The sequence below is a fragment of the Myiozetetes cayanensis genome, unplaced genomic scaffold (genome assembly GCF_022539395.1).
Source record: "Myiozetetes cayanensis isolate MyiCay16 unplaced genomic scaffold, myiCay2020 scf9, whole genome shotgun sequence".
Taxonomy (NCBI): Eukaryota; Metazoa; Chordata; class Aves; order Passeriformes; family Tyrannidae; genus Myiozetetes; species Myiozetetes cayanensis.
Genome location: NW_026088185.1, coordinates 7,944,012 through 7,966,702, shown reverse-complemented (window position 1 = coordinate 7,966,702; position 22,691 = coordinate 7,944,012). Strand labels below are relative to the sequence as shown.

Genomic DNA, 22,691 nt, shown 5'->3' with positions numbered 1-22,691 from the left:
AAAAATAAACCAAAAAAGCAACAACAACAAAAAACAAACAAACAAAACCCAAAAAAAAAAAAGAAAACCCCAAGAAAAACCCCAAAAAACCACAAAGTTGCCTGAAGATTCCACCACACCACCCCAGCTCCTTAAAAGAGTGAAATAACACAGGAACCTTTGTTAAATTCAGTTAAACTGGAAAGTGGCAATTGAAGGTTAGGTGGCAATGATTCTTTCATAAAGTGTGTGATTGTCTATGGAAGTCAATGCCACAAGATGTCATTCTAGCTAGAAATGTAATTAAGAACCATGAAAGTGGCTGAAGTATTAATAATATTTGAAATACTTACTTAAAAAAGAAAGCTTTAAGAGACATCCAAGGCTCTGTGATATGAACTCATTCTTAGACAGTAGTGAAAGAACTTCTTGGTTTATCCTTACTTCTCTCCTCTCTACCTCTATTCCTTCCATCACTGGCTGTTGTCCAGCTTGCATACTGAATCACAAAACTCTCAGTCAAAGCAGTCTTTGCCGTTTGCCATTGCCAAAGTAGTTTTCTTTCCCATTTTGGGAAATGGAGCCTGCTCATCATGAACAATAGTCTCAAACACATTGCTCATGAGACAGTATTAAAGTACTTCTCTATGTTTGCCAAGCAATGAGCTATGAGTTAGTGTTCCTAGGTGTTCAATCCTCTATTTTCATTTGACTTCTGATTGCGTTTAGTAGACAATGAAAGCGGTGTGTTGGTGAGGATCCTTTTGGTAAAATCCATTGCACTGACCTGTGGCAACTGCCTGGCTAGACAGATTCTACCTTAGAATGCTTGCCTATGCTTCCCTCACTGTATTTTGGCTTGTTTTGTAATTGGACAAATGAGCCTTCCTAAAGGAAGGTACCTCTCCTGATACTTAAATGACTGTGAAGCTGATGAGCACTTCTCATGAGCATGTTTGATATCTGCCTGCATGCACACTCAGATAGGTACTTTTTAGATCTTAAAATGCAATCCCACTCTAGTGAGTGTTTCACTTTCTCCCAATGGGAAGCTTTTAAATATCAGTATTTAAATAAATGTAAAAACTTCTGCTCATTAATACGCAGTAATAAATTTTAAATGTTCATTTTCTCACTCATGTCCACTTATCACTGTGGATAATGAAGACAGGTGATGTGAGCAGCACTAAAATTTCTGTCTAACCAAAACCAACATGAGGCGTGTGGTTGTAACACTTAGGTGACACAGTGCAACCGTGCACAAGATACCCTAAGCATTTTTTCCCCAGAACTGCAAATGTTGTCTCAACAAAAAAGCTGATATTTTTGCCTGATATTTTGTTGCAGAAGCATCACTGGTAAAGTTTAGAGGTTGCTTGCCCCTTTCAACTGTAGCCTCGAAATACAAAAATGCAACATTGCTATGGTAACAAGCTGCGTCTACTGTCTATAAAAGTAAAGGGCCAGATATTTGTTTCCAAGGATAACATCTTATGTTTAACTGCCTTGAGCACTGCTGACAGGGTCAATCCTTGTTACAATAGTTGGATCTCCTTGGTCAAACAAATAAAAACACTACCTGCTGAAGCTGACTGTGATGCACACAATCATAAATTCTTAACATTGACTGATATTTAATGCTGTAGACAAATGGATGCAGTATCCTTCTGCCCCATCTCCCATGTGAGGTGCAGAGCATTTGTGTTGGTTTCTTATTTGGAGTAATACAGGATGGTGAATTCCAAGTGTCTTGTTGTTTGGTTTTTTAAAATAAAGTTTCACTCCAAAGTCCTTTACCGTTTAAGATGGAAATACCTGAGTGAGACCCAGTCTGGTAAGGATTACCAGGGCTGCCATCTAAGACACTTCACAGGAGTAAAAATAAAATACAGTCATTAAAAAAATGTACACAGTCCTCTGGCCTAAAAGCTCACTGCATTGTGTCCTCTACTAGGATTCCTGGCAACCTTCTGCTTGACCTTCCTGCTGCTGTACCCAAATGCTTCATTTGTGCTGTTGAAGGACAACACATACTTGAAAAAAGAAACATAGGTGGCAAATAGGAATATTTTTGCTCAAATGTATTTTCAGGTATTTAGACCAGACACTATCAAATTACCTGGTTGAGTTGCTGAGTTCAGTCAAAGGTGTGGAGCTGAAAGTCCAAGTGTCTCTCGTCATAACTCTAAGTACTTAAGTATACTAAGCTGGGGAGAAGGATGTTAAGACCTGAGCTAAAGTGACTTGGGCAATAGCCCAAGTTATCCTATAGCAGTGAGATGGGCAAGGAATGCAAATTCCTCTCAGAAAAGGACAGAGGACAATGGAGGAAAGGCATGGAATGGGCATCCAGGGACTCAGAAGTTTTGGAGGGTTTTCCTTTTCACTGGGTGAAAGGGTCACAGTCCTCCTTCCTGTGATGCTACCACTGCTTTTGTGACTTGTAGGTATGCACAGACATGCCTGGGGCTAGGCTGCGTTTCCTGGTGCGGAGAGTTCAAAGGGATATGTAGTGGGAGAGGGGGTTCTCCACTCCCAGGGTGCTGCCCCCCAGAAGGACCTTACAGCAGTACTGGCTCTGACAGTCCACCTTCTCCATCCCTGCAAAGGATGGAAATCCTTCCATCTTGAACAGAGCAACCAAGCACAGAAGGTGTTATTTGATTTCATAAGTGAAGGAAATTAATAGCTGAGGGGGCCAGAACAATGGTAGGTAAAGCAGGATAAAGGCTACCCCTGTGTTTGATGGACTGTTTTGAGAATGAACAATATCAGGACACTGCCATAAGGTCTGACTTTAGGAACATTCCCCTGTGAGCTCCTGGTGGTAAAACTGTGTGTAGCTGCCATTGAGACATTACTCCTACAGTCAGTAAATGCAGTCTTATGACTAGTGCAATGAGGCATTCTATTCTGCTGGGGTTTTTAGCATTATCATTTTATTCCATGTTATTCAGATTTCAAGTTCCTAGTGCTCAAGTTTTCCTTATTCTGAAGTGTTTTCTAGTTATTCTGTCTGTTATTCAGGTGATCTTGAGTACAGCAGGCTTAAAACTTGGTCCTCCCCAGCAGAGATGCTGTTTGGGACAGACTCCATAAAAGAAAGTAATTACACTCAATGCTAAGTATGCACTACAGGGCTTGCTACTATGGCAAAATGTAAAGAACTTATACGTTTGAAGTGTACCGGATGTTTCAGTAATGTTTTAAAATGCACTTGTTGCCAGTATGTCCCTATTTCACAGTGAAAACTAATCCCTGCCTAAGGTCTGAGGGGCATGAAACCATGTTACTCATTGGCTAATAGCAGGCTTCATCCACTGACAACTCAGCCCGTTGATACACAGCATGAAGTGGTAGCTGTTACTGCAAATGGACAAAAAAATATAGGTTTAAGTAACTTATATGGCTCTCTGCGCTCTTGGCGTGCAAGCATTATCTTGTGCAAAGGTTATTCAGGGCTGCTTCATCCCTTTCTGTACTTTGCTTAATTGGAGTCCAAAAGCATTTGATGGATAAAAAGATGCTTCTGCAAGCACATTTCAATTGAGGTCTTTCAGATTTCAGAGAGTTTTCTCCTCCCTTCACCAGTTTATAACAGAAGGCACCTGGGGAGCACTTTTCATTCCTCCAGCCGTCGCTTGTGGGCTGGATCAGCGGTGGGAGGATAAGTCAGACAGCGTTTCTTCGTGTTCCTGAGCAGTTCCCTTTGAAGCAATGATGTGATGCCATTCTGGGGTGATGGAAGTCCTTAGGAAGCCTATCTTCCTATCCCTTTTAACAGACCAAAGGAAATAATTGGTTTGTAATGGTTGCCAACAGCGCAAACACTGTGAGAGAGCTGTTATGTGTTTCTCTGCTAAGTAATCACTCAGTGGGACCTCTTTACCAATTTTGAATGCACCCAGGGCAGCTTCAGGCTCCTTTGTGGCACCCCTCTGTATGTACTCTGTTCAAGCTAGCAGAGTCCATATCACTGCTAAAAAAATAGAATAACCATTGTAATGTCTTAGGCAGCAGCACTGCAGGTGTGTAATGTAGGTCCATGCTTGGTGTATGTGATCTGTGCGTCTCCTCTACACTGACCAAGGGATTGTCAGGGGATTCTTAATCATTAATACTGGCGGAAGTTTTCTTCAATGGTGGTTCAAATGGCAAATTCCACTGAACATCATCTTATCTCAACGTGAACTTTTGAATTAACGCTGGTTACCTTCTGCCTTTCTTACCTTACTAAGTAAAAGTCTCTTCTCCAGTAGTCAACATTGAAGCACTGTATCTAGATAGAATTTTTGCCTTTGAGTGCCACAACTAGTTAAAGAAAATTGTCCACTCTTCTGTGTGCTACTTCCTGAGACTTTGCCATCATTATCAGTGTGGAATATAATGTTTCTTCTGGGTTTTTTTTTTTGAGAGGAAAAGAGGCATGCAGAAGTTTCATCAAGTAGTGTAAGATCTGGGTGTTTATTCTTGGTGTCCTCTATTTCATTTCCACTCAGCAGTAATAGGACGGATGACACTCTCCAACATGACACTGAATGCTCTCAGCTGATCAGTTTCTGGTGACAAAATACATGGTGAGCTTACTTGGTAAGCAGCATGTGGGACACGTGAGGCTTTTGTCTCTGGCAGCTAGATTTTTGGGTGCTACTTAGTTCAAAATCAAGGTTTGGTGCTGTAAAATTAGTCCTCCTCTACCTACTCCTACTTTTTACTCCCCTACCTATTTTAATTGTTTGTTTGGGTGTTTTTGTTTTGTTTTTAAAGTAGCAGCAAAATTTCTGAAGTGGCCAAACAATACAAACTACCTGAAGAAAGCTCTTAATCTTTTTAGATCAGTCTTGGGAATTTGTGGTAGATTTTATCACTCTTTAAATGAAAATGTTCTTCACTTCTGTGTGTTTCTTGCTCTTGAAGTTTCAGTGTGAAACCCCAACAGACTTCAGTGGGTGAATTCAAGCTGAGTACAACGGGTAGAAAGGGGTGTGCTTATTTTGGAACATTTCTCATTGTGGAGGAGAAGAGAAAGGAGAAGGGAGAATGACCTTTCCAATCCTGGCTTTACTTCTTGGAGACAGAGTGGGGGGGGAAAGTGGGGGGGAGAGGGAGAGGATGACATCTAGGTTTGCCAAAGAGCATTATTACAATGAAAATAGGCAAAACTCAATACACAAATGATCTTCCTGTAACTAGTCAGCTACAGGTGTAAATTTAGATTAAATCATGCTTCTCTCGGGGCAGCAACATAGTTTGTGACAGTACAAAGTAATTTTCGTATTTAGATAATTTTACTGAAAATAGAGGGGTTTTGAGACTACGAGCAAAGCCTTGGGGGATTCACTTTATGCTTCTGGGACATGGTGGCTTTTTGCCTGGGGGTCATGTTCCTCTGCTTTAGAATCACAGGACTGTGCAGATTTCCCATCCCTGCCTGGCATTGCTGCATTAAAATGCTAAGGTGAAAAAAGGATAATGAAAGAGCTTGATTTTATTTATTTATTTATTTTTGGGGGTGTGGAGGGTGGTGCAGAAGACAGATACAGAAACAGCATTCCTGTTCATGTGAAATAAGTAATAATTTATGGACTTGTAACTGGGTGGACTTCATTACATAGTAGTAAACGTTGATTCTAATATCTTAGTTGGCTTATGTTATAAAGCCATGCATGTTTAATTGTAGGGTATCATTAAAAGGGAAACTCTCTTCAAAGACTGCACAGGCATTACTGGAAAGGATATTGTGATGTGGGAGAGATCCAGTGGTAGGCATCCAATGGTTTGCTTCTACCTGAACTTAATGGCCGATAATGCATCTTTTATGTCATGTGTAATGATAAATTTACTCCACTAATAGGTCCATATGCCATAACAATAGACCACTGCTCCTGTAAATTCCTCTCTTATGAAAAATTGCTTGTGTATTGCAAAGAGGTTGACAGATAAATTGCTGGATGTTACCATCTTTGGTACAGTGATGAACTATGTCTCCAATAGAAACTGCTAAATCAAAATCTGTTAATGAAGGAAGGAGGGGAAAATAAGAAATTAGGTAAGGAAGAGAATAATTTCCATTTTCTGCTATAAAGAATGGCTCTGCTGGACTGATGATATGTGAAACAATTTTTAAAGATATTCAAATATTAATTTCAAGCAATACACCTCCAAGACAACTGCTAATCCTTTTGTTTTTCCTAATATATGTGCAACGAGCTATTCAAAATATATTGACTATAATCAAAGAAGATATTCAAATAGTTTAGTTTTTTTACAAATTCAGAATTAATTGGAAGAAATCTATCCCATCTCTAAGATCACTGTGAGTCCCTCCTTTCTTACCCCCACTTCCGTTTCTCCTACCTACTTTCATCCTTCCTCTAATTTCCACCCCCAGCATGCAGTGTGGCCTCAGCTCAGTGATGAAATATATTCCAGAAGAAGCTAAACTGGCCTCTTTAGACCCTAGATGCAGATGGCCTTCCATATTTTTTCTTTTAATTAGCTATTATTTAATAATAGAAATTGTGTGCAACCCAAAGCAATGTTGTTTTCAGAGCTTCTGGAAAAATACATTCAGTGAATATTGGCATTGCATTTTGTCCAGATAATTTTTCTGGCAAACGATGGAGAAGGTAGATGGAAAGTGGTGGTTGGACCACTCAGTTGCATTAAAAAACCACTGGTGTAAGAATCCAAGGCTGTTTAAAAAGATGAGAGCAAATCTTGTGAAATTTTCTCTTAGTGTTACTGAAGGTAAAGTGCCCACAGGTGGGGTATTGTGAGGGTAGGGGAAGGAGTGGAATAACAGAGTATTCCAAAATGCCCATTTCTGAATGTGCATTTATTGTTAGCATTTCTCCCATGATTGTAAGTTATCTTTGAAACCTATACTTAGCTGCTGCCATCCATGTATAATATGTACATATATATAGCTTTTCCAGAAACATCTTTTTTGCTTCAGTTTTTTTTCTTCTTTTAGTATTAAAATGATTTAAAATTTCCAGAAGAATTTTGCAATAGATGTCAGAGAGTGGCTATCTACAGTTTGCAAGAAGTTAAAAATATATAATATTTTAAAAACCCTTTCTCTCCCTGTTAAATATTTCCCTTTGTCTTCTGAGATAAATTATTTACTGATAGGTCATCTGACACGGTCTTAAGTAACAATTCTATCCTACTTCCTTAGTTTCAATGAAATTCAGTGGAAATTTGTATTGACAGTGTGTAGTTCACTGAATTTCTGTAGAAGGACACTTGCATATAAGATCTTGGCATACAAGAATCCCCAGACAGTTCTGGGGATCTAATTTTTCCACCATAAATTTACACAAGAGACAGCTGCTGCCCCACACAACTCATGATCTGAATGTCAAACATTTCTTGAGGGACCTGGAAGAACGGAGTGATGTGACGGAAATTGATCATAAATGTTTTGGGCTTAAATCAGCACCTGAGCTTCTGGATTACCTAATCAGTTCCTTAATAATTCAGAGGTCCTGTTTTGTTTCAGGTTGGTCAGAAACAGACAGTGCATCACTATTGGTTAGTGTTAGGGCCACAAGCCATTCACAAATCCAGGCATAACTTCCCAAATAGGGTTAGTTATAGAAGAACGGAGCTTTCTGAAAGAGCATTGCAAAGGGCTACTCGTGGGTGCTGCTGAATTGCAAAATCCAAACTCTGAAAAGTTCATATTTAAGAAAAAAACCTCTTATAAACAACAGTTAAAAATAAAATTTAAAAATCTGACTTCAGGAACAAGAATTGCATGGGACGCTCCCTTCAAATGGGGCAATAGGGCAGCTGGAGGAGGGGAGAGTGCTGGCAAACAGGTGTGTTTATTTTTTGAGGGCAGTTCTCCATGGAGTAGGTGAAGGACCTCTGTAACAGACACAAGGTAATCCTCTGCAGTGGGACAGTATTAAGTGCATCATTAGCACCCGTTATTTTGACTTATCTTTAACTGAAATATTTTAAAACAAATTAAAGATAATGTTTCTTACAGGAGATCTCAGCAGTGAGAAAAGCATAGAAAAAAAAATTGATTGTCATATTTCAGCAGATGGTTGTAAATTTGGGCCAGGCGGAACTTTGTCCGCTATTCCTATTGGGGGCCATGGCTCAGGCCCTGGCACAATGGGACTGGATGGAAAATGGATGACATTTGTCCAGAAGCAAAAATAAAGACAATTATCATCATCATTACAGTCTCATTGTTTTCTGCACCAAAGAAAGAATGTCACAACTGTGGGGTTTTTTGTAAGGGTTGTTATTAGAATTCGACCCTGAGAATATGTGCCAGAACTCTGCTTAAAAAAAAAAAAAAAAAAAAATTGAAAGATATTCATTCTCTGTAAGCAAAATAAAAGCATGAATTTAAAACTCAGCTATCGTCTTTGAAAAGGCACAGTAGAGTTTCTTTTCTGTGAATAACAAGAGAAAGCGGACAATTGCGAGCCAGCTTCTGCTCTGGGGGCTTAAAATCATCTCTGCTAGTGTCATAGAAAAAATCCAATTAACTCCAGTAAGTGTTGGGTCAGGCCCATATTTTATAGGGTATCTTTTACCAGTGGAGTCTATCCCAACAGTTCCAAACACACGGGGCAAAACAATTATCAGTGTCAGGCTGCAGTCTATAAGGGCCACATATGCTTGCCTCAAAACTAAATATGATCTCTCCTTTACTAGTGCAGAAACATATGTCAGCCTTCACTGGGCTGCTTTCCTACACATTGGTTCAAGATTTATATAAAGTGAAGCTGGTTGAAAAAAACACATGGTACTTGAAGGATTTCAGATTTTATAATTATTAGTTTATCACGCTTTGTAGGTAACAGAGAGAAAAGCTGTGATCAGAGCTGTGTGCAATCCTGGTTTTCCTTTCAAAGGAATTTCAGACAATGCTACTGAACTGCATTAGCACTGATTTCTTCTCTTCTGGGGCCAAGGAAATGAAACCTTCAATGGGCTCGAGGGCTGGCAAACCAGTAACCCAAATGTCTTCATTGATTGAAAAGTTCTATAAGCAGAATGAGTAGATTTATTTTTTCATTGCTATTGACAATATAGTAGTAGTAAGGCTACAACACAACAGATCTTATGCAAACAGCCCTTTGGAGGCATAGCTCATAGTGATGATGAGTAAAGGCTTCTTCAGTTGCAGAGCACATGTAGCACTGAGATTCCTGAGTAAGCTCTAACCGAGATAACCTAGATACCACAAAAAAAAAAAAATGGTTTAGTGACCATAGTGTGAAGTCACCTAGCTTTTTTACTTTGGGTTTGAAGCCTATTTTATTAGCCTACTTTCCCGTTACTCTGGCAATAGAATAAACATATAAAAATAAATGTAAGACTTTGAGACAGACGTTGTACTCAGATTATTGTGAACAGTAGAGACCTGCTAGAGGCTACTTAAGCACAGAATGTCTTCTGGAGTGTATTTCTGGTCTTGGTAGCCAGTTCTTTCAGTGCCCAGACTATCCCAATCAACTCCACATGTTTAGCCTTTGCTTTTCCATCCATTGCCCTAACCTTTTGATGACCAAAATGGCTAGCACTGCCCTTCAAAACCCGGGCAAGTATACCCATTTCACCTGTAGCCGGGTTCTCACTCTGATATGTTATTTATCATTTTGGATAATACAAAAGCCAGGAATTCATTACTTGCTTTTAAACCCTGTTTAAATAACAGGGACATGATTCCCAGTCATAACTAATGTTTTATGCTTATTGTGGTTATCCACTCCTACAGAGTGCTGGAACAGTAGCCAATGCACGTATTATTAAATGCATAGCTATTTTCCAGACATTTTTTGGCAAGTCCCACTAAAATACTCTTGAGAATAAAAAGCTTAATTAATTACGCTGAATGTTCAGGCGTTGGATCCAAAATACCACAATAGAGAATTTAGGGTAGGAAAAATATTTGAAAAGAAATCTTGTTATGTTCCTGTTTATGCCAAAAGCCATATAATTGTTGAGCTTTATTTGTGAATATAAAAACAGAAGTTTTATCCCCAAGATCATTTTTGCAAGGAAAATACAGATAATATTTGTCAACCGTAAACAACTAATTCTAATGGGAAGTAAAGACTCTAAATTGATGAAGACATGAGCATGAGATAGGAGTTTATCAAGGAATTGCAGGAGATTCTGCCTGGGACAACACAGAGAAATAATTAATTTCACAGTATCATTGTCAGCCAAAACAAACTGATGATATAAAGAGAACACACTAAAGAAACCCCCAAAAAACAACCACAAAGAATAATTCTAACATCAAAATGTCTTACCAGTATTTCCTTGACTGTCTTGCTTTCAAGAAAATACTGTCCTCTTTTTTTCCTTTTGCTTGTACTCAGCTTCAGGACTTTTTGTCATATTCTCTTAGTTCTCTGCCCGTGGCCTAATGCTAATGGAACTGATGGTCACCAATATTCACCAATGTCCTGGCAAGTGGTTTTGGGTTCAGGTGGCCATTCCCTCTGCAATCCTTCCTTCTTTAAAAGCTGCTTTTTATGTAAGCAAAGAAATGTAATTGAAGTACAGGGGATCCCATTTCATGCTGCCTTCTATTTTATCTAGAACTTTTACAACCTGCTTGAGAAATGTAATAGTCATTTAGTAGTTGTTCAGGTTTTATTTTAAAAGATTTAAATGTTATACCAGAATGGAAGCTTATGTATTGGTGGTATGAAAAACACCAAGTCTCTAGTGTTTCCCATTGATTTCTTCTGGAAAGAACTTAGATTGGATGCAGCTACTACAATGACTCTCATCTACTGTACTGCATATAGAGAAGACCTGGGTGCTGCACCTACCTTATATGATTCAGGCATCCAAACTTGGAGACAGGGAGGAAAAAGAAAAAAATAGGGAGACTTGCTATTAAAAAGAGACTGACTTTTGTGTTTCCTGGCCCAGCTCAGGAACAAACGTGTCACGGAACTGCAGAATTGTGAGACGCATTTTTGTGAGCTAAAGTTCAAACCCATTCTTGAAAACAAACAGCTTCTAAATTTAGCATGCTTTATCTACTCTTTTTCAAGCTCTCTCATTGCCACTTTTCACCCATTAGGCTGTGACATCCATCATACCCTCGGCACAAAGAGGCGAGATATCTGATCGCTTCAGCTGGAGGTGAGGAGGGAGAGCCTGACATCACCAGTGAGTGCCCACCCAGGCAGAGCGCTCTGATCTCACTCCACTTTGAAATATTCAATTAAAATAGGTGTAAAGGATTGACAAGACCCAATGAAAGTGGCTCAATATTTCAAAGAGAAGAACTTGTCACGCTGGGCTGCAGGGTGTGAGAATCTACATAGGAGGGCAAAGAGAAAAAGATTTTTAGTTATAAAATATTCAGGAATATCTTGTCTCATCTGGGGAAAGAGGATAGGAATCTGCTGCTGGAAGATAAAGCTCACACGAAGAGTATTTTAAATTTAAACATATCTGTATTATTCATCCTAACTTGAAAGAAATCAGGCAGTCCCACTGCTTGGAAAGTTGATTTTTTGGTTTTTTGGGGTTTTTTTCAAATCCTGGGTTTAAATCATGGTCACTGTGGCCAGCTTGACACCTCTGGTTGGACTGTTGTGAAGTGAGTGCAAAGCCTCTTGAGTTTGAAAAGGTGAATTTGCATCCTTTACACTCAGGGCTAATTGCTGGCTTTTCAATTAGCAATAAAGCAACCTGAGTTGTTTTTGAAATCTGGTCTACTCAGGCAAAAGGAGGAATATTTCCTCCTCCTTTCTCAGTAGAACTGGCTCCAGGCTGCTGGCTGTTTTCATGCTCCCCTGTTCCCTTCCTCTAATAGTTAAACTGGGTTGATAGCAAGCTTTTAGTTACTCTTGTCATAAAATTATGCCTAATTCTCTCCATGCCCACTAAAAATGCATTTAAAGTTTTGCAGCTTCTGAGTAGGCGATGACAATTTCCTGAAATGACAAGAATCATGAATTTACAATCAACTTGGTATTCAGATGAACAGCCACGAGCTGCACTTGCTCTTGTGAAACGTAAGCAACAGTGTTGTGGGGATTCCCTTCAAATCTCAGTCCTCCTGGTGGTACTTGAGCATCCTTAAGTAGCTGTCTATTTGTTATTTCCAGCAGCAGCTACTCTTTTCTTACATGCTGTAAAGGATGTGTAAGAAGTTATTATGAGAGAGGAACGAGGAATAACTGGAGAATCTTTCTGGATCCGTGGGTAAGGGGATCCAGGAATGCAGCTCAGAAACATCAGCAAGAGATCAGTGAGGATATGCTGTAGCTTCAATGTGCTCCTTCATCACTGGCACAGTTCATAATCAGAATAGACGTAGACCCAGAGAGAAATCTCAGCAAATGCTGGCAGCTCTTCCTCACATCCCCAACAAATGCAAGGCTTGTTTCCTCCATAATTTTGCTGTCTAGTCCTATATGCAAAGCTCTACTATATTTACAGGATGTATAAGTTCCCTTTTTTCCACCCAGCTGTATTGTAGGCCCCACCTCAAATGCTAACCCAGGGATGTGAAATGTGGTTTCCTGATTACTTGCTCACAGACAGCATGTCCGTGTCCTGCTGTATAAATGATTTGCGGGAATTTTTTGAAAATGTCATACACACATAAATCTTGAGATGATTCCTACTCGTGCTGGTTTGTGGGGCTTGTCTTTGTGAATTTATGGTTTACAGGAAACCAAATGTGCATCCTACTGGAAATTACTGGAAGAAAATGCTAGTCTTATTTAACTGGAATTCGGAAAGCAGTTTTTCTAGCACCTTTGCAGATGCTCCTAAAAAAAAGCAGTAGAAAAATTATTGGTACTGCATTTCTCTCTTTCTCCCTCTGTAGGTGGAGCACACCGCCTGCAACCTCTGGAATTCTGTGATTTCTCTTGTGAGAAGTGTTGGTCATTTCCAGCTTGAGTATCTTTATGTGGGCTTGCATTTCAGGGTCTTCTCCAGTGCATAATTCAGGTACCCTCCTCTGTCCAGTGGCGGTAGCTGTCAGGAAATCACACACCTGTGGGTGTTCCTGTCACTTCTTGGGGTCTTTGTGGCTGTTTAGGATCACTCTCTAGGGCATCTTCTCTTGAGATGCCCATCAGGTGCTCTATGTGAGTAGTGGGACAGAGAATCTCCTGACTAAGGCATGAGAGCACAGGTCTCCTCTGTGCACCTCCTCACATGCAGAGCATGGCCTGCAGCCTCACCACTGCACCCTGAAAGAGCTAAGGGGCTTCTCTGACCCAGTGCCTGCTCTGGGTTGAAGCCTGTACCTTGGGGAAGAGAGGGGAATCAGGAAGGGGGGCTGCCCACAAGTGAACTGAGCCCTACCTGCAAGAGAACGGGAGCTCATCAGACCTCATGCTCTGTGCCAGAGACCTGTAAAACAGGCAACAGTGTCTACTGAGAGGTTGCTTTGTAGCCATGGCTGTAACTGTCAAAGCTTTGTGTAATTTTTTTGAGATTTCTCAGTATGTTCCCATTAGAGGGAAGAGCGTAGTGATTCACTGTTACCGTATGCACCAAGAGCAGTTTGCCAAAACCACAGTGGCTGGAAGCTGCTGCCTCCTTCAGGAGGGCTGCACTCTAGTCAGAGCAGTGTTCCACACTTCCACTGGCACCAGACAGCGTCTCTTAAGGTTGCGTAATTCAAGTTGCAGTGTGGAAACGAGGGAGGAATCTGTGGACACATCCACTAAGAGGACTATTAAGGATGTGCTGGTCTGAGCTTTCTCCCCAGACACATTTTTTGGCTGTGCTCCACATTAGGCTTAGCTGAGCTTAACTGAGTTGTTTGTGACAGCTCTCCAATGTTCTCCTTCCTTTATCCTAGCATGAGGGTCAAAGGAAGCTCTCTTCCCCATGTTGGGAAGAAACAGGGTGAGGGGATCAGTTGGTAAAATGCTGCAACCCCTTCAACTCTGGGAACAGTTAGCAGTTCAAGAAGGGGTTGAGATGAGAGCTGAGGGTACTGTTTGGAGGGCAGAAGTTAGTTTTTGCCCATGTTTCTATCCAACTCACAAACCATCAAGTAACTGCATCTTTCCTTTAATAAATGCTTTTTCTCTTCAGAAACTGCATGCTGTTTCACTGTTGAAATCCTTGCTTTTGAAGAATGTGTTCCTGCTATTTCTACAACAGTAGTTTTTTGGCACTCCAATAGTCTTTAGGATGTCGCTACCACTGTGCTGGGTGGGTCTGAGTGGTTTGGTGTTCATACACAGATCTGTGCCTGGCTTCCTCTCCTTATGGTTAGTTCATATGATGGACACAAGGCATAGCTAAACTCTTGTTTTCTGTGGTATTTCAGAACAGCTTTATTCTTGACTATCCAGAGGAATTTGCAAATAAATGAGTCTTACCCACCTTTACAACATAAAACTTCTGTATTTTCTAATATTAAGTGGAAGGCTTTGGTTTGTTTTGCTGTTTAAAGAACAGAGGGGGTCTGGCATTCTGTTAAGTGACCACTGATTATTCATTCTGGACACATTTCCTTGTGTTTCAGGATGGAAACCAAGCAGCATGATTTGAACTGTGTGCTCACCCTCTCTATTGAGTGTACACCCCAAAACATGTGGTGTGCCAGTATTGTCTAGTGCAGCTTGGCAGTAGGGTTGTGGCTACTTCAGGGTCTAGAAAGGGTCTGTGCTTTTGTTATTGTGAGGGAAAGCAGATCCTGGTGTTCTGAAAGCACTGGTAAAAACTGACATAATGGGAGAAGCAATTGTGTCATAGCAACTTCCTTGTCCAGCAATTAAGAGTGGGTGTTCACACTCCTCAGCTTGTCCCTGAGGCAGGGACAGGAGGAGATGAACTTCAGAATATGACCAGCTGTCAAGATGGAATTTATTAGAGACTACTGTTATTAGCTCTGGTATTTCTGTTGACAAACAAGCGTGAGAATCTCTCTTACCACCTCACTCTGTCACAGGAGAGCATTAAAAGTAATTAAGTCTTGAAGATAATCGTTAATTACAGCTCTGCCATATCTCAGAAACTGCTGGTTACTCATCTGTCACAGAGCTGGTGTGTGCTCTGAACGCTCTGCCTTGTTGCCTGAGATGAATAAGGCTGTGCTCTGAGCCAGTGTAGCTGGGTTAGCTCCACTAAAGCAAGCAGAATAAGGTGAGACACATCCAACAGTGTTCTGACTTTTAGACATTGTGTCTACTCCTGAATGTTCCAGCTTCAGTGGACTTTGACTTGGGCCATATATCTACGAGAACGTTGCTCTATAACACCCAGCAGTTTCCATAATGGTAAATTCCCAGGGAAGAAACAAGTTCTTTTTTTTGTTAAATGCACTGTTGGGTTTCAGTTCCAACAGCAAACTAGAAAGGTCTCAGAAATATTCCAGTCAATCTCACAGCATCTTAAAATATCTCTCCCTAATTAAACAATATCCAATTCATTTCTTGTGTTGAAACAGAATGAAGCAATTCATCTATGTTGTGGTTTTGAGCCCATTATGGACAGTGTTTTTTACAGTGTGGATTGAATAAAGACCTACAAAATAAATTATTTCAATTCTTCAAGCTTCATCCTGGCTAGCCTCTCAAAACACAAAATTGAATACAGTATTAAATATTGAACCCTTGTTGAAACTGCTGCATTTGCTATCAAGCTGCTTTATTTTAAGGGCTTTCAATGTAATCTTGAGTAACTTTCAGAAATTTTTACTATTGTTTGACATGTGATCTAATTTGACCCAGCAGATACATATTCAACAATATAAATTCCACCAGGACAAACAGTATATTGGTACTGAATAAGGTTTGATCAGTGTTCTGCTGCTGAATTTAAGGATATTCTCTAGAATTAGATGAAGCTGGCAGCATGGAGTAGTTGGCTGAAGTTACACGCAACTCTACCAGAATGGATTCATGGTGTAACAGTCTGTGTTGCAATATTAATTACTTATTTTACAATTGTTGGAAAGGATCATAAATCAGAAAAGTATGAGCAAAAGTAGTGGAATTCCACATAACTGCCCTTTGCTAACTTTTCTTCAAGACCTTTCCCCATCCTACTTGGTTCTGTAGGCAGTGTCCTAAAGTGAGCTTAGATTGCTGTTGTACTCTCAGCACTCCCCAGCTCTTATTGAAGCCAAATTTATCTTATTTTTTAAAATGTGTTCCATAGTGTGCTCTTAGATCAGGACAATGGTGTTAAATTAGGCAAAACATAATATTTGAAAAGCCTTATTAGGTATGTACAAGTGCTCAAGGAAATGCCAGGTGCAAAGATGCAGTCTGGGGAAGCTGCCATCTACACTCAGAAGTGATGTGAGCAGTGAAGGTTGTGAACGCAGCAAGGAAGAAGCACTGAAGTTACTCCCTAACTCCATGATCCTTCAAAACTTAAGTTTTCCAGAAAAATTCAATTGAGCAGTACTGTTAAATATAGTGTTCTGCTTCAGCTTTTCATTTTGGCTGTGTCTGTTTGAATTCTCATCCAGCCTCCTCCACTCTGTCTGTCTTGGTAGTTTTCCTGCTTCCTTTCCCTGCTTTTGGCGCTCTGCTCCCTGGCTCCCTTGCCAGCCTTCCCCCATACCCTTCCTGCCACAGAGCATGAGAAGGGACTTGCCCACCACAGTGGTCCAGTGAAATGGGGCACTTCTTCCTGGGAGGAGGGGTCAGGCACCACGCAGGCTGCATCAGGTGCTTTCTCTTCGGATGGTTAAAGAGCAGCTATTTCTCAGCCTGTTTCCTAGATTTGGGAAAGAGATCAGGGAATTATAAGGGCTTCTTCTTTTTTCACTTTTTCCCATCCTTCATCTCACAATGCACCCACCTCCTATTTCTTTAAATCTGCATCAGGAAGATAGGCAGGAGGCTGGGGGGAAAAAAAAAAAAAAAAAAAAAAAAGAGTTTTAAAATCATAACAACAGGTGTCTAAGAAAAAGGCAACTTCAGCTGAGGCAGCCTGTGAGTTAAGTTCTGCCAGATTCTTTGTCCATCTCACTTTGCAGCAATGCCCTTGTCTGCCCTGAGTGCAGTCCTCAGCTACTCTTTTCTTTGACTATCCCCACATGTTGGAGGAATTCATGTTCTCATTTAAAATGCTAGTGTTACTGGTTCTGACTTGTCATCTTTTCTTCAGACACTTTTGATACTTGGATGTTTTTTTTCTAGACAGCTCAAGAATCTCACAGTTATGTGAGAAGCTGTTTTTGTTTAAAGATGGTATTTCTCTGGACTTTTTGAAGATGAAGAAAAGTTTGCAAAATAACTTAAATGTTCTCTACAGACAGCAAGGGGGGCAAATCTCTGCTTATTAATATCCTGGAGTTTGATCAACCTTGTTGTTTTAGGCAATGTGACACATACTGGTTTATAGCTGGAGGTTGGGAAAGCTGAGTGCCCAGGCTATTGTCTATATCTGTAAAGAGAAAAATCAAGATCTGACACCCAAACACACTGTGAATTCACTTCCCTGTGCAGAGTCACCTCTCACCTCAGTATCTATATGATCTGAGATACCTTATAAAATATGCACCTAGTTAAGAACTTCAGCAAAATGATCTCCTAAGGTGCATTCAGGTCTGAGGAATGTATTCACACAGCAAGGCTCATGCTTTCTCCCTTAATGCTGCTGGTGACTCTGATGGGAGGGGACTGCTGACCTTTGCAGGTGGAGGAGTTGGACTCTCTTGTCTGTGATGCTGGGAAGTGTAAGCAATGCACCTCACTGACATGGACAGCCTCCCTGGTTCATGCTGTTCCTGGTGATGGCTGAATAGCAGAGCTTTGCAAAGCCCTGCCTTCAGCTGTTCAAGCACAGCAAAGAGGTGACTGTGCCAGTGCCAGGAAAGAGAAACTGCTCCTTACAGGGAATAATTGTCCAGCTGGGAAGCAAGGGGCAACAGGACAGGAACTCCTTGTCCTAAGTCTCATCAGGGCCAGGTGAACTGAGGGAGAGCACATGTTCACTGTCTCATGCCAAAACCCAGAAGAGGCCAAAAAGATAATATTCTTAGTAGCAATGTTCCCTTCCCATAGCAGTGCATTAACTCTGTAGAAACAAGGACTGAGAGAAAGTAACCACCATAATATTAATTCCTTTCTCTAGTGAGAACCAAAAGCTCTAACTCATAGAACAACCACCTTGCTGCTATCTAAGAGAGAAGTAGGAATATGGTGTGTCATGACACTTGTGCTGGGGACACTTTGAACTGAGTAAAGGCAGTATTCTCATTTTTATTGCCCTGATAATTCTATGTCAGTGGACTATATGAATACATATTAAGCAGTGTTATTAAAAAATCCAGCACTTTCTCTCCTGGTAGAATTTATTGTGCTTTGTTTATAGATTCTAACCTGTATGTCTTCAGAGGTCATGTAACATAATCCCAAAGATTTATGTGTCTCTGCCCTCTTTGTGCTGGGTGGGAAATAGAAATCTCTAGGCAAAGACCCTTATGCTTAGGATAAAGAAAGATCCAGTTTCATTATGCCACTGCAGCAGCTGAAAGACCAGAGTCACCGCTGTTCTTCCCGAGCACTATCACTAGTCCATAGACTCTGTCCACTTGTAGTTAAAATGCACTTTGATCCCAGGTCATTCAGGTGGAGAGGGGACACACAGTGTTTTACCTTCACATGCTCCAGCACTTTTTTGCAGAATGGCAAAAACACATTGCTCTAGACCTGTGCAGGCCCCTTCACATCACCAGGACCTTCACCCTAGAAGGGAAACTCAGCGACAGTTCAGCCAGTACTGTTGAAGGGGACTGTGTGTTTATTCTCCTTTATAGGGTTTGTGATGTTCGTGGGCCTACAGTTTTGAGCACTAGCCAGCAACATATTAAGCAATCTAACTAATGATTGTTACAGTTACCCAATATTTTTGCCTCAAAGCAGAGGCTGTATATTTCTTTTTAATAACAGACTTGTGTAGTCCCTAGAAAATGGAGCCCAGATCCTTAGATGCACTAATTCGGTGACTGACATGATTCGTTTCTTTTAAATTATGAGTACTCATGTGGTAGTTTGATGTACTAAGTCAGTCCAATGTTTATTAATAGCTTTCATTTTGTATTTGCTTCCTTATCTTTTTAATAAAGTGAGCATATTACTGAATAAATGTGGTACAGTTTCTCTGATATCACCAAAAACGGATGTGATGACTGAATCATGGCCACAATTAAAATAGAACAGATAAATCCGGAGACTCAACTGAGCAAATCATGAGATTAATATGGCCGATAACTTGTTAAGGGTTATTCAAAAGGTATTTGCTTTGTGGTGCTTTGGCATGAGACAAAGCTGAAGGAGACTATTTCATTTCAGTCCAGGGCTTGAGCTTGTCCTAGGCAGCATGGTGTGGTGACCTAGACAGTAAAGATAACACCAGTTCCTTCTGGTCTTAGGCCCTTGCCAAGTGAGACTGCCCCAAACAGATGGCAATCCATCCTGGTTCATTTAATTTGCCCCTCAGCAGCTTTCTGTGAATCCTCTCTCGTTAAATCTTACTGTTGTTGCAAGTTTCTAGTTTATGGTTCGTTTTTGTTACTTGCCCCTTCCACACAGTAATACAGAATCTGTCAACACAAAGATGCTATTTAAATCCTACACATTAGCATTTTAAATGACATTCCTTGCTGACTGCGGACCATGTGCAGCTGACCGTGGCAAACCCAAAGAGGGGGGAGGAGTAGAAGGAGTTGCTTTTGGGAAATGGTAACAGCTAAGAAGTGAACATAATTAAAAGTTCCCTAAAATGCATGGAGCTTGAAGACACACTTTCATCATGATAAAATGTCATTTAATTTTCTTTGTTTAATTTGGTTTTGGTGTATTAATGTCCTGCGGTTCCCAGGACCCCTGTGATGTGCCCCAGCTGGAGGAGGCAGCATAGCCAGTCTCTGCTGGAAGCTGTCTGTCAGGTTTTTGGGTGGCCTGACCAGGCAGGAGAGGAGAGGCAGTGACACTGATGCTCGCCAGAGAACTGGTGCTTTCCTTCCTTCTGTCCTGCAGTTTTACACAGACATTTCCCAATGAAGTGGCTTTGGAATCCTTGGTGTCCTAAGCACAGTGTGGGGAGGAGGGGACACACTCCCATCACACCGATCACTAGTAGACTCCATATTACAGTGGAAAATCCCATAGTCAAAGAATTTTGTTTGCTGCTTTCCTGCTTAGGTTTTGGTTTGGTTTGGTTTTTTTTTCTTGGAATTGGCTCATTCTGTTGTAGCCAGGTGTTCTTCCAGAAATGCAGATTATGGGGAGGCGATGGGTCCATGCCAGGAAGAAGGGTGTTAATGCCACCACTTAGGTTAATGGACATTAGTTCTGCTGACTGTGAGTCTAATGATCTAATCTGCACAGTCACTGCCTTTTCCTTACAGTTGTTATTCCTCGATCTAAATTAGGAAACTAATAGTTGTAAGATCATAACTTGCTCTAATGACTTTTCACCTAGAATCAGAAGTTGCTTTTGCATGTCTCCAAATAGACTGCTCTTCTAACCAAACAATTAAAATTTTCCCAGCTCAGCTAGAAGCTGAGCCTGTGTCCCTCATGTGAGGCCTAAACTGTATGTAATTAGCTCTTTAATTTCTATTAGAGTATGGAACAGCAATCTAAGGTTCATCAAAGAGAGGACAAATCCTGTAACCTTTACAGGAGCAGTGTTAGTTCCGTGTTAGTGTGATATCAGATTGTGGTCACAGTGGCAATTTACTCAGTAGTAGTTTTGCTGCTTTTTGCAAGGACTCTAACTTCTGATTTTCCTCCAAAATAAATCCCTTTTTCAGAGAGTCGATTCTTGGTGATGATGTAGAGAAAAAAAAACTAACAGTGTGTGTCAGAGTAGAAACCATTCTGAAAGCAGGCAGGAGCCGAGCATGTACCCATCTGTAACATGTGGCTTTCTGTCACTGGAAAAATCTTTTTCTCTTAAGGACAAACCCTTCTTCTGCCCTCATCTCCTTTACCTCACCTCCTTACCAGGAGCAGCACTTCAAAGTGCCACAGGGCAGGTGGGCAGACAGGCTGCAGGGACAGTGGGTCACCAGCCTATTTCTCATTTGTGGAGGCCGAGCCCAGGGAAGGGGCAAAGACGTTCATAAGGCCATGTGAAACTTCTTAGAAATACTTTCCTGTTAACATCTTTTATCGAGAACAGCTGATTGCCAGTGCCCTGGGGAAAGGGTCGATTTAGCTTCAGTAGCTGTTGTGCTTGCCCAATGTTATATTAATGTTTGTCCCTCTCCTTAACATAGGGGGATTGAGGAATGGCACGTGTTGGCTTCTGTATTCAGCTTCTTACTGCAATTAAGTGTTTAAAATATTTTCTTATCCCCTGGTACTATAAATATTTAGACAGCTTATTGTGTGATTATATTTGTGCATGCCTCTTGTGGTACAGGCTGATGAGGATTTAAAAAAAATGTCAAGAAATTGGGGAAAACTGAAAAGGTCCATGAGCTTTTTGCACACTTCCAGGCACATGTTTGTATTGTGTGTAGCACTCTAGGCAGTTACTATACAGCTAGAACATTTCAGAGTTTTCTCTTCCTGCAACAAAATTACGTACTAGTAGTCATTTTTCATTAGACCGCAGTAACCCAGGTGTGCTCTCCATGTTCCAGAGACAAGAGGTGAGTCTCAGTCAGATAAAATCTAGAAAAAATGTAGGCACAGAAACACAAGAGTGGGGGTGATGAGCATGTAGAATCAAATGATCATGGCAAAGGCTGTGAAAAATCCCATCATTTTAGATGCTTGGTTTTCTGTATTAAATTCATTTCTTTTCACCTTTTGTCATTGTGTAAAATCAAATCAGATAAATATACTGCCAATTCATGCAGACTTATTAAACAGGCCTTTAACTAATGACAGCAAAGATATCTTTTCATCTCTCATAGGGAAAAATCCTAGTAAAAATTTAGTTTAAAAAATATAAATGGTGTTTTGGGGTTTCTTTTTTTGCCATTCACCATTGTCATGCCAAGATCAAAGTCAGCCCTTCGTTTCACAGTAGACAGCATCTTTATTTTACTCTAAACATGGATATTGTATGTGTCATGTATATTTAAAAAGGTTCCATCCCAGTAGCCTGTGTTATGCTGTTTCAAGATGTTGGCCTTTGTTTTGTCCCTGTTCTTCAGGGGACATCCAGAGTCATTTGACTGCAATGAGAAGAAATATACTGATACCAAGACAGTCTAAATGGCAGATGAATCAAACCTCATACCTAACTCAGATGAAGTTTATTCACTGCTTGAGTTGGGTATAGATTTTTTTTCTGATCTCTGTGCACACAGATGACTTTTGTTTCCAACAGTCATCTGCTGGGAAAATAGAGATATGCCGTATTTAGCGCTGTCTAACTCAAAGTGCAGTGAAGTGTGTAGAGACATTCCTGTTGATAACCGAGATTTAGGTTGGACCCATACAGTTTTGAACAAAACTCACATTATATTGATTAATCAAACTTGCAAAAGCAAGAACATTGTAACACCTTCAAAATTGCATGACAGCTGTTTGCAGAGGTGGCCTTCCAACATATGGGAAAAGCAGTATCCATCCAACAAATGAACCTGTATTACAAAGCCAAAAAATTGCCTCTAGTGAGCATCCTCTAACCAAGGAGAAGGTAGCTAACTACCAGCTGTTTTCCAGCTGACTCAGAGAAAACAGCTGCTACCAAAACAGCAGTGTAACACTCATCATAACCACAGCCAGGGTTTTTGAAGTGCCTTCTAGGTA

At 40.6% G+C, this 22,691-nt stretch overlaps 1 long non-coding RNA gene across 1 annotated transcript in view; it reads right to left on the bottom strand.

Annotated features, from left to right (window-relative positions):
• Window positions 1-16,661, bottom strand: part of LOC126652904 (uncharacterized) — a 51,979-nt gene extending 35,318 nt beyond the window's left edge. Inside the window, exon 1 of the long non-coding RNA XR_007632069.1 lies at window positions 16,568-16,661. This is a non-coding gene — a long non-coding RNA (uncharacterized LOC126652904). The remainder of the gene's footprint in view (window positions 1-16,567) is intronic.
• Window positions 16,662-22,691: the final 6,030 nt, after the last annotated feature.